The sequence below is a fragment of the Petaurus breviceps genome, unplaced genomic scaffold (genome assembly GCF_028583685.1).
Source record: "Petaurus breviceps papuanus isolate PSGF00001 unplaced genomic scaffold, PetGlider_PUasm1.0 229, whole genome shotgun sequence".
NCBI lineage: Eukaryota > Metazoa > Chordata > Mammalia > Diprotodontia > Petauridae > Petaurus > Petaurus breviceps.
The window spans coordinates 11,081,145-11,095,979 of record NW_027185903.1 but is presented as its reverse complement, the minus strand read 5'-3'; positions in this window follow the sequence as shown (position 1 = coordinate 11,095,979).

Genomic DNA, 14,835 nt, shown 5'->3' with positions numbered 1-14,835 from the left:
TCTCTCTCTCTCTCTCTCTCTCTCTGTCTCTCTGTCTCTCTGTCTCTGTCTCTCTCTCCCTCTCCCTCTCTTCCTCCTTCCCTTCCTCCCTCCCTCCTTTCCTTCCTTTTTTCTTTCCTTCTCTCAATCTCTGACTCTTTATCTCTCTGTCTTTCTCGTTCACTCTGTATTTTCTGGTATATTTTAATGTGTATAATTTCTATGACTTTTGTTTGTTACATTACTAAAAATGTGTTTACTTGCTATTTGTGATTTCTAATTGTCTTTTTGTATGACTAGCATTTGATGGGAAAGAACCAAACCTGTAGATAAAAGCTTCCTTTTCCTTAGACTAGCATTATTTAGAGGACAGTGGTGGAGATAGATATGGCTTTAGTTTAGTCTGCCCCTTTCTGAGGAAAAAAGAGAAGTCGTCATTATCATCAGTTCCTTTGAACAAGAATCAATCTCTCTTGGAGAGGGATGGTCAAGATCAGGGGTAAGGAACCTGTGGCCTGGATACCACATGTGGCCTTCTGGGTCCTTGGGTGCAGCCTTGAGTCCAAGTTTTGCAGAACAAATCCTTTTATTAAGGAGATTTGTTCTATGAAGTTTGGATAAGGTCAAAGGGCTGCACCTGACGACAGGCTGTAGGTTCCATACCCCTGGCCAAGATTCTGGAGATTTCTATTCTTGTCTCTCCATGAACCTCAGTTAGACAAACCCATGTGGATATTATACACATAACCCTCACTGCCAACACACACACACAAACACACACACACTCTACAGATACCTCATTTTTATATCACCTACATTTCCCTAATGTATCCCCTTCCTTATCCTCCCAAAGAACTATTTCTTACAATACACGTTGAGAAATAGCTCAGCAAAATTATATACAAAAATAATCTGATATACTAAGCAATATTCTATGCCCATAGTAGCCCACCCACTGCAAGAAAGGAGTGCCTTCTCCTTTATCTTTTTTGGGGGCCAGGTTTGGTCATTTTAATTTCAAAGATCTAGGATTCTATTGTTTAGTTGTTATTCTTGTCATTTACATTGTTGTGGTCATTGTGTATATTGTTTTCCCAATTCTGTTTGCGGACTTCACTTTGTCTTAGCTCCTTTAAACTGCTTCATGTTAAGGACTTAATGACCTTAGTGGGGCATAGTAGACTCTACTGAGGAAGGCCATTATGTAAATTTTTCATAGCAGGTATGATACTGGAGGAGGAAATGGCAATGTGTGGTTTGCTGTATTGCCCAGGGAGATTTGGGTCATCTTAGATGCTGACTCATTTTATTAACTTCTTTGGATAAGCTTTGCAGTCTTGGTCCCTTGGTGTTCCCATTAATGAGATAAAAATTATAGCTAAAATTACCTTGATGAATTATCTTTAAATATTTGATGACTTTCGGGGGAAAGGCTTAGTATCATCAAAGTAGAGGAGGGGTTCCAAACCTTTTTCAGCCTAGACTCTTTTGGCAACCTGTTGAAGCCTATGGACTCTTCAGAATAATGTCTTTAAATGCATAGAAGATACATAAGATTACAAGAAAATTAATTGTCTTGAGAAAGATATCATTATTGTGCTTTAAAAAGTTTCCAGACAGGGGCGGCCAGGTGGCTCAGCGAGTAAGAGCACCGGCTCCAGTGTCGGGATGACCTGGATCAAATCCGGGCTCAGATACTCAGCACCACACCCAGAAATAACTGGCCGTGTAACCTTGAGCAAGTTACTTAACCCCGATTGCTTTAAAAAAAAAAAGTTTCCAGACCCTAGGTTGAGACCTTATCTTAAAGACTTATAATTTTTATCTATTCATGTTTTACAATTTTATTTTTAATTAATGAAATAAGACAAGAATTTCCATAACATGGTATAATAAAAAAGTTGAAACAACAATCCATTATGTACAACTTGCTATTCCTTTTAAATCTACAATAAAGTTATCATGTAAATTTCTTTTTCCCCTTTTTTTCTTCCCTCTCCACCCCTGTTATAATGGGAAAAAAATTACCAAATTCTTGTATCCAAGACAGGTTGTGCAGAGGCATTTGGAATTTAGTGTCTAAAGTTTTTTTTTCTCCTTTATTCTTTCTTCTATGCTTTAGTTAAACAAATATTTATCAAGTACCTATTATTTTTTTCATGAAGAAGCTATGAAGATGTTGGAAACCATAGGTCCCACAGTTTTCCAGCTCTAGGCACCCTGTCAATATTCCCCAGTCCTACCCAAGGGACTTTATCTATGGTTGTGACTGGCATTGACCAGGAAAGGGTTAACAATCTGGCTACCAGCAGATAGCTGGGGCTGTGAGTAACTTTGAGGGAACTGTTGGATAGATGAACCAGAAAGTGAGAAAAGCAACTCTCAACTTGTTTCTGAGATCCCATCTCCAGATTTTGGGATCTGGCTTATAGATCAAACAAAATAATCAGAAAGGGTGGAGTCTTTAGGCCCAAGAAGAGAGAAAATGCTGAAACTGGGGAGGTGGCCACTGGGTTCTGTGTACGGGAACAGGAAGGAGGAACGGGGAGACTGGCATGAGTGCTCAGTGTCAGGAAAAGTCAAGAATGGTTAAGAAAGCCAGAGTAAGCCAGAGACTGTGAAACAGTAACAACATACTGCTGGGGCATAAAAGGAAAAAAACACTAAACTAAGATTCAGTAGTATTGGGTTTTAGCTTATTCTCTATTCTATGTGTGCTGTTCTGTCTTGGTCACGTCATTTATCCTTTAGGAGGTTCAATTTCTCAAGTCATTTTTTAAATGGATCTTAGTTTCCTTCTTTGTGATGAAGGTTTATGGAGTACTTTGTAGGAGTATCATAATTGTCATTTTACAGAATAAGGAAACTGAAACTCAAAGAATATATGGATATATCCAATTTATATATGAGAAAAGTAAGGCTCAGAGAGTTTAAATGACCTACCTATGGTTCCATCAAATCAATGGGGACTCAAAATCAAGGCCTATGGTCCTCTGAACACATTTCTCATTTGTGACCTAGGAGCCTTTGCTCAGGTATCTGTCATGTATTTTGCCCCCTTCAACCTATCCCATTCTCATCAAATATTAGCCATATTTCAAGGCCTAGCTCCCAACCCACTCCCTCCATTGTCTTCCTGACCTAGAGCCCACAGTCTCTGAGATCCAATTCATGTATTGTCTCTGCCATACAATTCAGCACTTGATTATCCTGTACTATATTGTTCTCTAAGTGTTTCATATCCATTCATCCATTCAATAAATATTTATCAAGTTCTTTGTAAGGCATGAGCTGAGATGAAAAGATGATTAATCTGGCCATTGCCCTTGAAAGCTACAATCTCGTAGGGTGATTGGGAGTATGCTATATTCACAAGTACATAACATTAAGGAAAATAACTATCATGAAAAACAGTATAAAACAAAACACCTTCCTATGGTCAGAGCAATAAAAGGGGATTTTCACTGGGGAGATCTGAGATGGCTTCATGGAGGAAGCAGAATTTTAAGTTGGATCTTGAAGAATAGTTGTTATGATTTTCCAGTTGCGTCTGACTTTTCGTAAGCCTATTTGAGGTTTTCTTGGCAAAGATGCTGAAGTGGTTTGCCATTTACTTTTTCAGCTCATTTTACAGATGAGGGAACTGAGGTAAACATGGTTAAGTGACTTGCCCAGGGTCATTCAGCTAGTAAGCATCTGAGGCTAAATTTGAACTCAGGAAGAAGAGTGTTCTTGACTTCAGGCCTGGCATTCCCTCTACTGTGACAGCTAGCTGTGATGTGATATCCAAAGGTAGAGATGGGGGTGAAAGGTTGTTTCAGGTACAGGAAACCTCATGAGCAAAAGTATGGCAATAGGAAAGGCCTTGTTGTTTAAAGTGGACATGGAGTAGTCCAGATAGCTCAAGCAGAGTGCATGTGGAAGCAAAGCATGTAAGATGAAAATAGTCAGCATTCATAAAGCTCTTTAAAGATTAAAAAAGTCCTTTATAAAAATCTCATTTTATCCTCACAACTCTGGGGCACAGATAGTATTATTATCCTTATTTTATAGATAAGGAAACTGAGATAGATGTTAAGTGACTTTCCCAAGGTCGCACAGACAATAAGTAATTAAGACAAAGTTTGAACTCAGATCTTCCTGACTCAAGGTACTGTGTTTATTCACTGCACAGCTTGGAAAAGGAATAAGGTTCCATGCCAAGGGGCTTAGGTCTTATTTGGTAATTTTGTTCCAAAAGTTTGTACTTACAGTTTAAGTGATTTGCCCATTAAAGGGTGTCAAAATCCCTGGACCCTGTCCTGTTAATGGTCCAAGTGGAAAGAGAACCCCGCACGTAGCACAGTGCCTGGCATAGAGTAGTCACTTAACAAGTGCTTATTAATCAAGGGATTGATAGATGAATGGAATAATGAGACATCTCACCTTGTAGCATTTGTGAGAAATAGAAGTCAATGGATGACTATGAAGATTACTTCAGTTTCTATGCTAACATGGATGTCAGGAGATACACTAAAAAAATGCTACTAAGACTTCAACCAGATGTGTTTAACTCAGCCCTGATTCCACTGACCACTGCTTAACCATACAGCCTCATTGATGCCAAGTTTTTACTTTCTTCTTATCCTTTTAATCGGCCCTTCACATTCCTAAAACAGCTCAAAAACTACCTCACTCTGTAAACATTTAATTTTCTTGCCAAAGAAAAGAGACTTAGTTAAGTACCATACTAGTCACCAAACACAATCCTAGTTACCAAATTTTATAGAGGACAGTGGTGAAAGACCACAAGCAATATGCTTCTCAAACCGCCCCCCCTCAACAAAATAAAACAAAATTAATGCCAAAGGAACAACAGAAATTCTCAACCCACTGCTACCCCCCAAACCACACCAAACCAAAATACGCAAATGTTGACAATGATCTTTAAATCAATTTGGTGTGTTCTTGGCAACCAGATGATCATGAGACCAATTCAACGTGACCTCAGAAAGAAGACCAATACATAAGATGATGAACAGATCTCTTTGATGCGTTTATATTTTGTTTTTTATTTTTGTCCATTTTGCAGGTAGTAAGATGACACTTCAGAGCTGTTTAATTTGAATTTCTCACAGTGGTTTGGATGATGTTTTCATGTGGTTATTCACAATTTGTAATTCTTCTTGATAACTATTTATATGTTTTGTCTACTTATCTAATAGTAAATAGTTCTTGGTCTCATGTATTTGCATCAATTCTCTATATATTGTGAAAATCAAACTTTTATGTTAGTATTCAATACAACTATTTCCCCTCCACTTCAATGTTTCCCTCCTTGTTCTAATCATATTGTTTTTATTTGTTCAAAACCATTAACGGGCCTGTAGACCATGTCATACAAGGAGTAGTTGAACAAACTGGAAACATGTAGTCTGGATAAGAGAAGAGTTAGGGGAATGTGGTAATTTTTTTCAAGTATTTGAAGGACCTTCATGTGTCAGAGGGTTTAGAATTATTCTGCTCAGCTCAAACGAGAGTAGAATGATAAGCAGCCACAGAAGTGTCAGTGAGTCAGGTTTCAGCTTGATGTACAGAAAGGCTTCCTAACAATGAGAAGTTTCAGAAGTAGAATGAGTTGCCTTATAAGGTAGTGAGACTTTCCAATCATTTGAGGCATTCAAGAAGAGGCAAGTTGACTGTTTGGAATGCTGTGGAGGGAATTCCAATTCACATCAAGGTCAGAACAGGTAAGCTCAGATTCCTTCTGCACTTGAGATCATGTGATTTTGAAAAGTGGTAATGGTACTTGAGAAGAAGAAGTTGGCAATAGACCAGACTATGCAGAAGAAATCTATGGTTATGGTGATACAATTTAAACAGTATTTAGGGACTGTTCTCAATATATCTGGGAAATATCACACCCCTAATATGAAAGTCAGAAAAGTTTCCCCCTTTGCCCCAAAGCAACAACAGAGGATATAACTGCTGAACCACATATCCATTTCTCTTCCTACAAAATCCCAAAGAATAGCTATTAAAGTTTCAACATCAATGTGCCCAGAGTGTTGATGAAATTCTCCAGAGATCTATACTTGACCATGTGCTATTTAACATTTTTATCAATAATTTAGATAAAGCCACAGATAGTATACTAATCGGATTTGCAAATGACAAAAACCTGGGAGGGCTAGCTGACACAAGTGATAGTCAGGATTCAGATAAATCTTGTGAAGATAGAACAGAGAATAAAGGATAAGAAAACTGAACAGTAGGAGAAGAGAGAGGCAGTTTATGGAGGGTTTTGAATACCAAACAGAAGATTTTGTATTTTATCCTGGTGGTGACAAAGGAGCCACTGGAGCTTGTTGAGGAGGGGGTAACTTGGTCAGATATGCATCCTCCATTCAACTACCAATGTGATTTTCCTAAAGTGCAGATCTGACCAAGTTACCCCCTCCTCAATAAACTCCCTGCCACCTCCAGGATCAAATACAAAATCCTCTATTTGGAATTGTGCTAAAAACAAGTGATTAAAATGTCCATGCCCTTTGATCCAGACATTCCATAGTTTGTAATAAACTCCAAAGAGATCAAAGACAGAAAAGAAAGTTCTGTATACACCAAAATATTCATCACACCACTTTTTGTGGTGATAAGGAATTGAGAACAAAACTGATATCCATTGATTAAGGTCTGGCTACACAAATTATACATATGACCATATCACTCCCATACTCAATAAATTCCAGTGACTTCCTATCACCTCGAGGGTCAGCTACAAAATTCTCTGTTTTGTGTTCAAAGTCCTTTGTATCCTTTATCCCCCCAACTATTTTACATCTTATTCCCTACCATATGCAGTTTGATCTAGTGACACTGGCCTCCTTGCTGTACCGTGGATGAAATACTCCATCTATTATCTTCAAGCATTTTCTCTGACTGTATCCCATGCCTGAAATTCTCTGCCTCCTTGGCTCTGTCTCCTGGCCACCCTAGCTTTCTTCAAGTCCCACACATCCCACCTTCTACAGGAAGCTTTTCCAATTCCTCTTAATTCTCTATTTTCCCTCTCTTCATTATTTCCTATTTATCCTGTATATAGCTTGCCTCTCAATAGTCATTTGCTTGTTGTCTCCCCCTGTAAATTGTGAGCTCCCTCAGAGGAGGGATTGTGCTTTGCCTTTCTTTGAATCCCCAGGGCTTAGCACAATGCCTAACCCATAGTTGGTGTTATGACCTTACTGGTACACACACAAAAAATGCATATTGCCTGATTGACTATATGAATAATAAAATATTACTGTATTATGAATATGAAGAATTCAAAGAATTGTGGCAAGGCTTGAGTAACAATGAAGTAACAAAGAAACCAAAAAACAATATACACAATTACTGCAACAGTGTTAATGGAAAGAACAACAACCGCCACCACCACCCCTAGATACATACAAAACTGAATGCTGTGTAATTCTGATGACCAGCTTAACTCCAAGAAAGGGCTGAGAAAATGGACCTCTTTCCTTTTTAAAGAGGCAGTGGAATACATGTGCAAAACACTGCATATGCTGTCAGAAGTAATTGATGCATAGGTTAGTTTCATTGAATTATTTTTCTCTTTTTTAAAATAAATCTTTGTTATAAGGAATGCCTTTCTGAATAAGAAAATGGAGAGACATATTCCAAAATGGAGATAATGTACAAACAAAAGATAGAAATATTTTAACGTGAAATGTTGACATTGCTGTGGACGTTGTTATGCCCTCTCAATTTGGTAGATTGCATTTCAGTCTTTTGTTCTATGAGAAATAGAGCCTTGGGCTACTTCTATCAGTGACTGGATAATTCATTCTTAATTTAAAAAAACAACAACAAAACTATATACCTATTAACTGTCAAAAAGAGCAAACTAGAGCATAAACTCTGACAACTCCCTCTATTCTTGTTTCATCCCCCGCCATTTAACAAGGTAGAACCAAATGGATCAATAATGAGCAAATAGCATGTTCAGTTTTCCCCCTCTAGGCAGGTCTGCCTGGCAGTTTCTTATTTCTAATGCTCTTCCTTTTGGCCTGCCTACCTACCTTTAAAAAAAAAAAAGCTTGTGTAGTCAGTGTGGATTTAATTCTAGTTTTTATAGTTTCATTTTGCATTACTTCATGTGGGTGCTAAGTCTTTACCGTTAGCCAGATCACTATTGATTCAGGGCTTATTTCCTGCTGAATTGATCAATTCTCAGAAAGTCTTTGGTCCTAGACTGGTGTATCTTGCGTAGTAATAGGACAGCTGTCCAGTTACTTGGTGCTGATGTTTTGTCTTTTCTAGATATAATATTATGTCATCTGCAATTAGTTATATTTCAGCTTCTTTGTTGTCGAAGGGCATTTCTATGCTTTCTTTTTCATACCTTACCAGCACTATTGCTAGAATTTCAATTACTATATGATTTCAAGATGGTGTGGTTTTTTTCTTTGTAAATTTTGCCACAAATATTATAGACTGGTAAGTATCTTTAATATGGATAGTACTTTTTAACAAAATAGATTATCCTTGTTTATGTTTTTGGTTGGAATTTTTTTTTCTCTACTATTATTAGGACACCTTTGCCATTCATGATTCAGCCACTGAGTAGTAAAATTTATAGCACTCTTTCTATTTTCAATATAGTTAGACTTACTGAATTAAATTTGTATCTTTTAAGTAGAATAGAGTTGTACTTTTATTTTTTTTATCTATTCATTTAATCCACTTTTAAATCCATTTAATCCATGACTCTTGCATTTTAGTTGGCAATTATTGAACTTTATTTCTATTTAGTGGTACAAAAATCTCAGTCTTGTCTTGATACTGCCACCTCAGTGGTATTTGTGCAAATTACTAGGGTGAGTACATGACTCAGTCTTTTTGTTATTTTAGTCCTTTCAGACATGTCCAGCTCTCAGTGGCCCCATTCGGAGTTTCCTTGGCAAAGATACTGGAGCAGATTGCCATTTCCTTCTCCAGGTCATTTTTACAAATGAAGAACTGAGGAAACAGAGTTAAGTGACTTGCCCAGGATCACATAGCTAATGTCTGAGGCTATATTTGAATTTAGGTCTTCCTATCTATCCACTGGACCACCTACCTGCCCCCTGTTGACTTCTCTCTTAGTAAATAATAATTGGGCCACCTGGTGGTTAATAGGCTTTTTCAATTTTTATGGTTTCCACTATAAACTTAATTTAATATAAACATCTAAATGAAGTTTCTCTATCTCATTAATAAATGTGTAGTTTACTTTAATCTGGACTTCTCCTTTATCAAAGAAAGAACTGATTTACAGAATAATCCTATTCTTTTTTTTTAATAAAAATTTTTTGGTTTCAGTTTAAGTTCCAAGCTGTCTCCTTCCCTCCCTTCCCACCCCACACTAGAGAAGGCCACCATTTGACATACACACAAACTCACACATAGATAAATATATAATGCATACATGTATATGTAAAACCATACTATGCATATTTCTGTTTATTAGTTCTTTATCTAGAGGTAGATTACATCTTCCTTTCTGGGTCCTTTTGTAGTTGATTTGAGTATTTATGATATTCAGAATAGCTTACTCATTTACAGTTGTTCTTTAAACAATATTGCTGTCACTGTAAACAATATTTTCTTGGTTCTGCTCATTTTATTCTTCATTATTTCCTGCAAGTCTTTCCATGTTTTTTCTAAAATTAATCAGCAAATTATTTCTTATAGCATAGTAGTATTCCATCACAATCATATGCCACAACTTGTTCAGTCATTCCCCAATTAATGAACATCTCCTCAGTTGCCAGTTCTTTGCCACCACAAAGAAAGCTGCTATAAATATTTTAGAGCATATAAGTTCTTTTCCTTTCCCCAGATCACTTCAGGAAACAAGCCTAATAGTGGTATTGTTGGATCATCTCATCTTTTTATTCTTGCTTTTTTCCCCTCTCACCTCTATTTCTCAGAAACAACCTTTTGAATACTTAGTGATTTCACCAATACAGTACTGTGGAAGTTTTCAGATTTTACTAACATTTTTATCTTGATTATTTTACATAGTTATTTTTTTGCTAGGAGAATTATTTCTTTTTAGAAGACTTCATGGAGTAAATGTTTCTCTGTAAACTTTTCCATCTGTTTGCTTTTGAAAGTCCATTCGTAGTTTTGTTGGGAAGACAATTTCTTAACTCATGGCTCCTAAACATTTTATAAATGTTATGCTTGATTTCTTCATGTGTTCTTGTCTTCTTTAAAAAGTCTGTTATGATTCTAATTATTCTTCCTTGCTAAATTGTCTATTCACTTCTAAAAAAACTTGTAGTATTTTTCTGTATTCTATATGTACATATATATATAAAACATTTATATTATGTTATTATACTATTGAATCTTCATGTCTAAGCAAGTTGAATTTTCACACCTCCCTTTTTATAGTATTCGACGAATTCCTTCTGTTTGTACCACAAGTGATTACTTTAGTCAACAATTTAGGACAAATTTCTTTGATGATTTCTTGAAGTATAATGTCTTGGTTACTTTGTTTTTCTAAGGCCCCTGAAATGTCAGTTATCCTTAGATTGCTAAATTGTGATTTGTCACCCAGATCTTTTATTTGCTTCAGCATGTTTTCCAACAGATTAGATAACTCACCTTTTTAAAGTCTATACATGTAACTTCTCTGTGTTTTGTGCAATTCCATTTTTCAGTACTGTAAGCTTGCTGTTCATGGTCATGTTCTTTTTGTTGGTTATTTTCTTCATTATTCCCTATTTTCAAATTTTTGGCATCGTAATTCTTATATGATTTTTTTTACTTTCTCCAGATTCTTTTTTTAATTATCTTCTCTCTATAGTCTATCTTATAATTTCTATTGTTTCTTTGTTGCTGCTGATATGTTAGTTGATTCTACTCCATAGTATTTTCAATTGTATTAACATTTTTGTTCTGGCTTGTTTTTAATTTTAGATGTTTCTTATGCTTTTATATTATTTTCAAACTGTTTTTCTTATTTGTGTTGCTTCTTTATAACATTTATGAAGACCCTGGTTATTCTTCTTGCTTGTACATCTTGGATCAGTCTTAGTGGATTTCTGCTTGGTCTTCTCTCTTGCAGTTCTATGGTTCTCCATTCTGCCTCATCTCTGTGTGTAAGTCTATATTCTTTACCTGGCTTGTGTATGTGTGTGTGTGTGTGTGTGTGTGTGTGTGTGTGTGTATGTGTCCCTGCAGGATCACAATGTCCTTGTGGACTCCCAGGTGAGCCAGGCTTTAATTTAGTAATATCTCTTTAACATGGTCACCTAGCACAGATGGTCATTGATGAAGCTACAAGTTAGTTCCTGATGCCTTACATTTATCCAAATTTTGCCTAATCTAGAAGGGCTGGGTATTTGAGACATTATCTAATAATTTATGATGGTTCCCTAGAAAATGATGGATTTTGAGGAATGTTCCAAAGAATTAGAGGACCATGAAATTCTTGAGATGAGTATAGAAGGGAGTGACCACTGGAATAATGAAATAAAAATGACCAAAAGGGGATCTCCAACAATGTAAAGCAATTTTACTCACTAGGAAAAAAAATGTAATAATTAACTACTGTATTTAAATTATCTGTGTAATGGAATCCAAATGTATCAGATCAAAGTTAAATAAGTAATTATAATAATTCAAGTATGAATTTCAAAATGATCCATTTGTATTTACATGTAGGACTTTACTCATTAAAAGTGATGTATGGAATCTTACCAGTCTTGGAATGCTGATGTTTGGAAGTTTAGAATGGCGAGTGGATATTGAAACAAAAGTGGGTCTCTGTTTCTCACAAAAGATACGATCTTTACTCTTCTTCTTGAGTGAGCCAAGTGAGCCAACTTGAGAAGGCATGCTTCCTTGATCCTTGGGCCTCCTACCTGAAGAAAACATTTCTTGTTCCTTGGTAATTTTTTTAAAATGTGGTTTTGCAGAATTAACCATAGCAAGAAGAAAATCATCTACTTGGCTTGGTATTTCCTGTCATCAAGCAGTCACTTCAGGAAACTGAAGGTTAACACAAGGTCATTTGAGTTTAAATATCTTAATGCAAACTCATCTTAAAAGTCAATATATCCATCCCAGAGAAAAGTCTAGAGACAAATCATATAGTACTTCCTGTAAGATCTAAAGGCAGCTATATTTTATCCTGCCTTAAGAAAATAATAATAATTAAAAAAACCTAAGGAAAAATGTATTAGATATAAGGGTTTTCTAGAACTTGCAAACTTTGCTCAGAAGTTATTTATAAAGACTTCTCTTCTCCTCAGTGTACTGCCTCTGTATCATACTCAACATAAACAGGAGCGTTTGCTGGAATGACTATATTGTCACTTTTCTGATTGTATATTCTTTTCATAGAATCATAGATTTAGAGCTGGAAAAGACCTTAAAAAATTCTCTTATTCTATAGATAAGGAAACTGAGGCTCAGAGGCATTAAGTAATTTTCCTAAGGTCTTACAGATAGTAAGTGGCAAAATTAAGATCATAGCTATAAAAGCAGAAGGTGGAGTGGGGAGCACTAAGTGATTTGTTTAAGTGCATACCAACATCAACATTAAAGATAAGATTTGAACCCGTGTCCTCTTACGACAGAATTGATGTCTCAAATAGGGAAAAAGAGTCAGAGAGAAAGCACATTTCAGGTAGAAGAGAAGGGAGGTGTTGATGGAGGAGGGCACAGAGCTACTATAACTTTATTACCACTCCCAGCTGTTTGCATGGTTAGTTTTATTGTCAGTCTCCCTCTGCTTCCTGGGTTAAACCTTAGAGAAGGCTGAGTGACTGGGAAGAAAAGCTGGCCACAGAAGATATTACAGGAGGGGAAGAGCTGAGATGCCTTAGGGGATGGGTATGAATTTTGCTTAAGCCAACCTCAAGGTTCCAGAATACTCTCTTCAGAATTGGGATTTCCTACCTTGCCCCCCTTACTATGGCTCTTATGTGGCCCAACCCAAGCTTAGATGAGATATCTGATCCCCTGAATCATTTTATTCTCTACTCAAAAGTAGACAAAAACATATCAGAACTAGCAAAATGATTTGAGTATCTATCCAAAAAGGATGTATTTGAAAGTGATAGTATAGCAAATAGATTTTCAAATGCATCTCTTTTTATTTTTTTCTTTTTGGAGGGGGAAAAGGCAGGGCAATTGGGATTAAGTGACTTGCCCAAGGTCATATGGCTAATAAGTATTCAGTGTCTGAGGCCGGATTTGAACTAGGGTCCTCCTGACTCCAGGGCCAGTGCTCTATTCACTGTGCCACAAATACATGCCTTAAGCTAAGAAGGACCAGAAAGGTTTCCTAGACCATTTAGTGCTGGAAGAATGGGTGAAAGCTATATCAAAGAAGACATTATAAATCATTGCTTCCATTTTCCATTCTGAAAAAGGTCTGGTTTATTTTCCCAAAAATTTTATTTTAGACTCAAACACCAGAATACAAATAGAGAATAAAAAAATAAACTAAAACATATTATAAACTTAAATATTGGACCTTAAATACAAAGTTAGAGAGAATTTTTATCTGATTTTTATCTTTAACACAATGTATTAAGTAATAGAACAACAGCAACAACAAAGTTAGACTTGGAATAAGAAATATTGATTGTGAGTACAGTATCTAGCACAGAGGGAGCCCAGCCTAGTGGATGAAATGATGGACCTGGAGTCAAGAAGGCATAAGTTGAAAACCTGCCACCGGTAGATGACTCTGCTCCTGCTGACTGACAACATGTTGTTTGTCTCTTACTATTACTATTTCCTACTGTGTGATGCTGGACAAGTTTTTAAGACTTACTTTTCTTATCTATAAAATGAAGGTTTGGGACTCAATGATTTTTAAGGCTCTCTTTACCTCTATTATCCAAATGGTTAATTATGTAGTAAAAGACCTCTGAATACATGGTTCTCTCATTGGTACAAAGGGGATAATAATCCTTGTATTATTCGCCTTACAAGGCAACTGTGGAAGTGGTTTACGACTGTAAAATATTGTGTAAAAGTTAATTATTGCCATTGCCACACCATCCAAGTAAAACTAGTGTCAGTATTAACTTCTTTGGGGCCAATATCTAATATGATAGATGCTTCAAAAAGATATTCTTTAGAACATGCTAATTATTTACTCCATTTCCAAAGTGCTTGCTACAGGCTAATGAAAAAAAAATATATATTACTTAGAATGGTAGCTCTTTGAGAACTGGGATTGTCTCATTTTTGTCTTTGCAATCCCAATGCCTAGCACAATATCTTGCAAATAGTAGGCACTTAATAAATGCTTGTATGATGATTGATTAGTGTTTATTTTCCAATTTAGATGTAATCTCAGTTATTACCTCCGGGGATGAAGAAAAGTAGGGAAGGTTAGAGTAGATGCACAGAGATGGAAATGAGTTGCTAGTGGCAGCTTGCTTGAGGGGAGTAGGGGAGAAGTAGGAGAGAAGGCATGATGTAAAGTGGACTCAGTCTGTTATGGAGAACTAGAGGAAGAGATTAGTTCTATGAAGTCATAGGATCCTAGAACCTCAAAGTAAGGAGAGACCTCAGATATCATCCATTCCAAATAAGCCCTTCCCTAGGGTTCTATGAATGATCATTTTCCCTCCCCTCCTCAAGTTACTTTCACTTTCCAAAAGCACAGATCCCATTAGGTTCTTGGCCCTTCAGCTGTTTTGATATCATTTATGTTTAATCTGATGTTTGCTTTTGAATGTCAAAGAAAAGTGGTGGGAGAAATGTGAGTTCATTATGACCTCAAAACCCATCACTCTATCTATCTATCATCTATCTATCTATCTATCTATCTATCTATCTATCTATCTATCTATC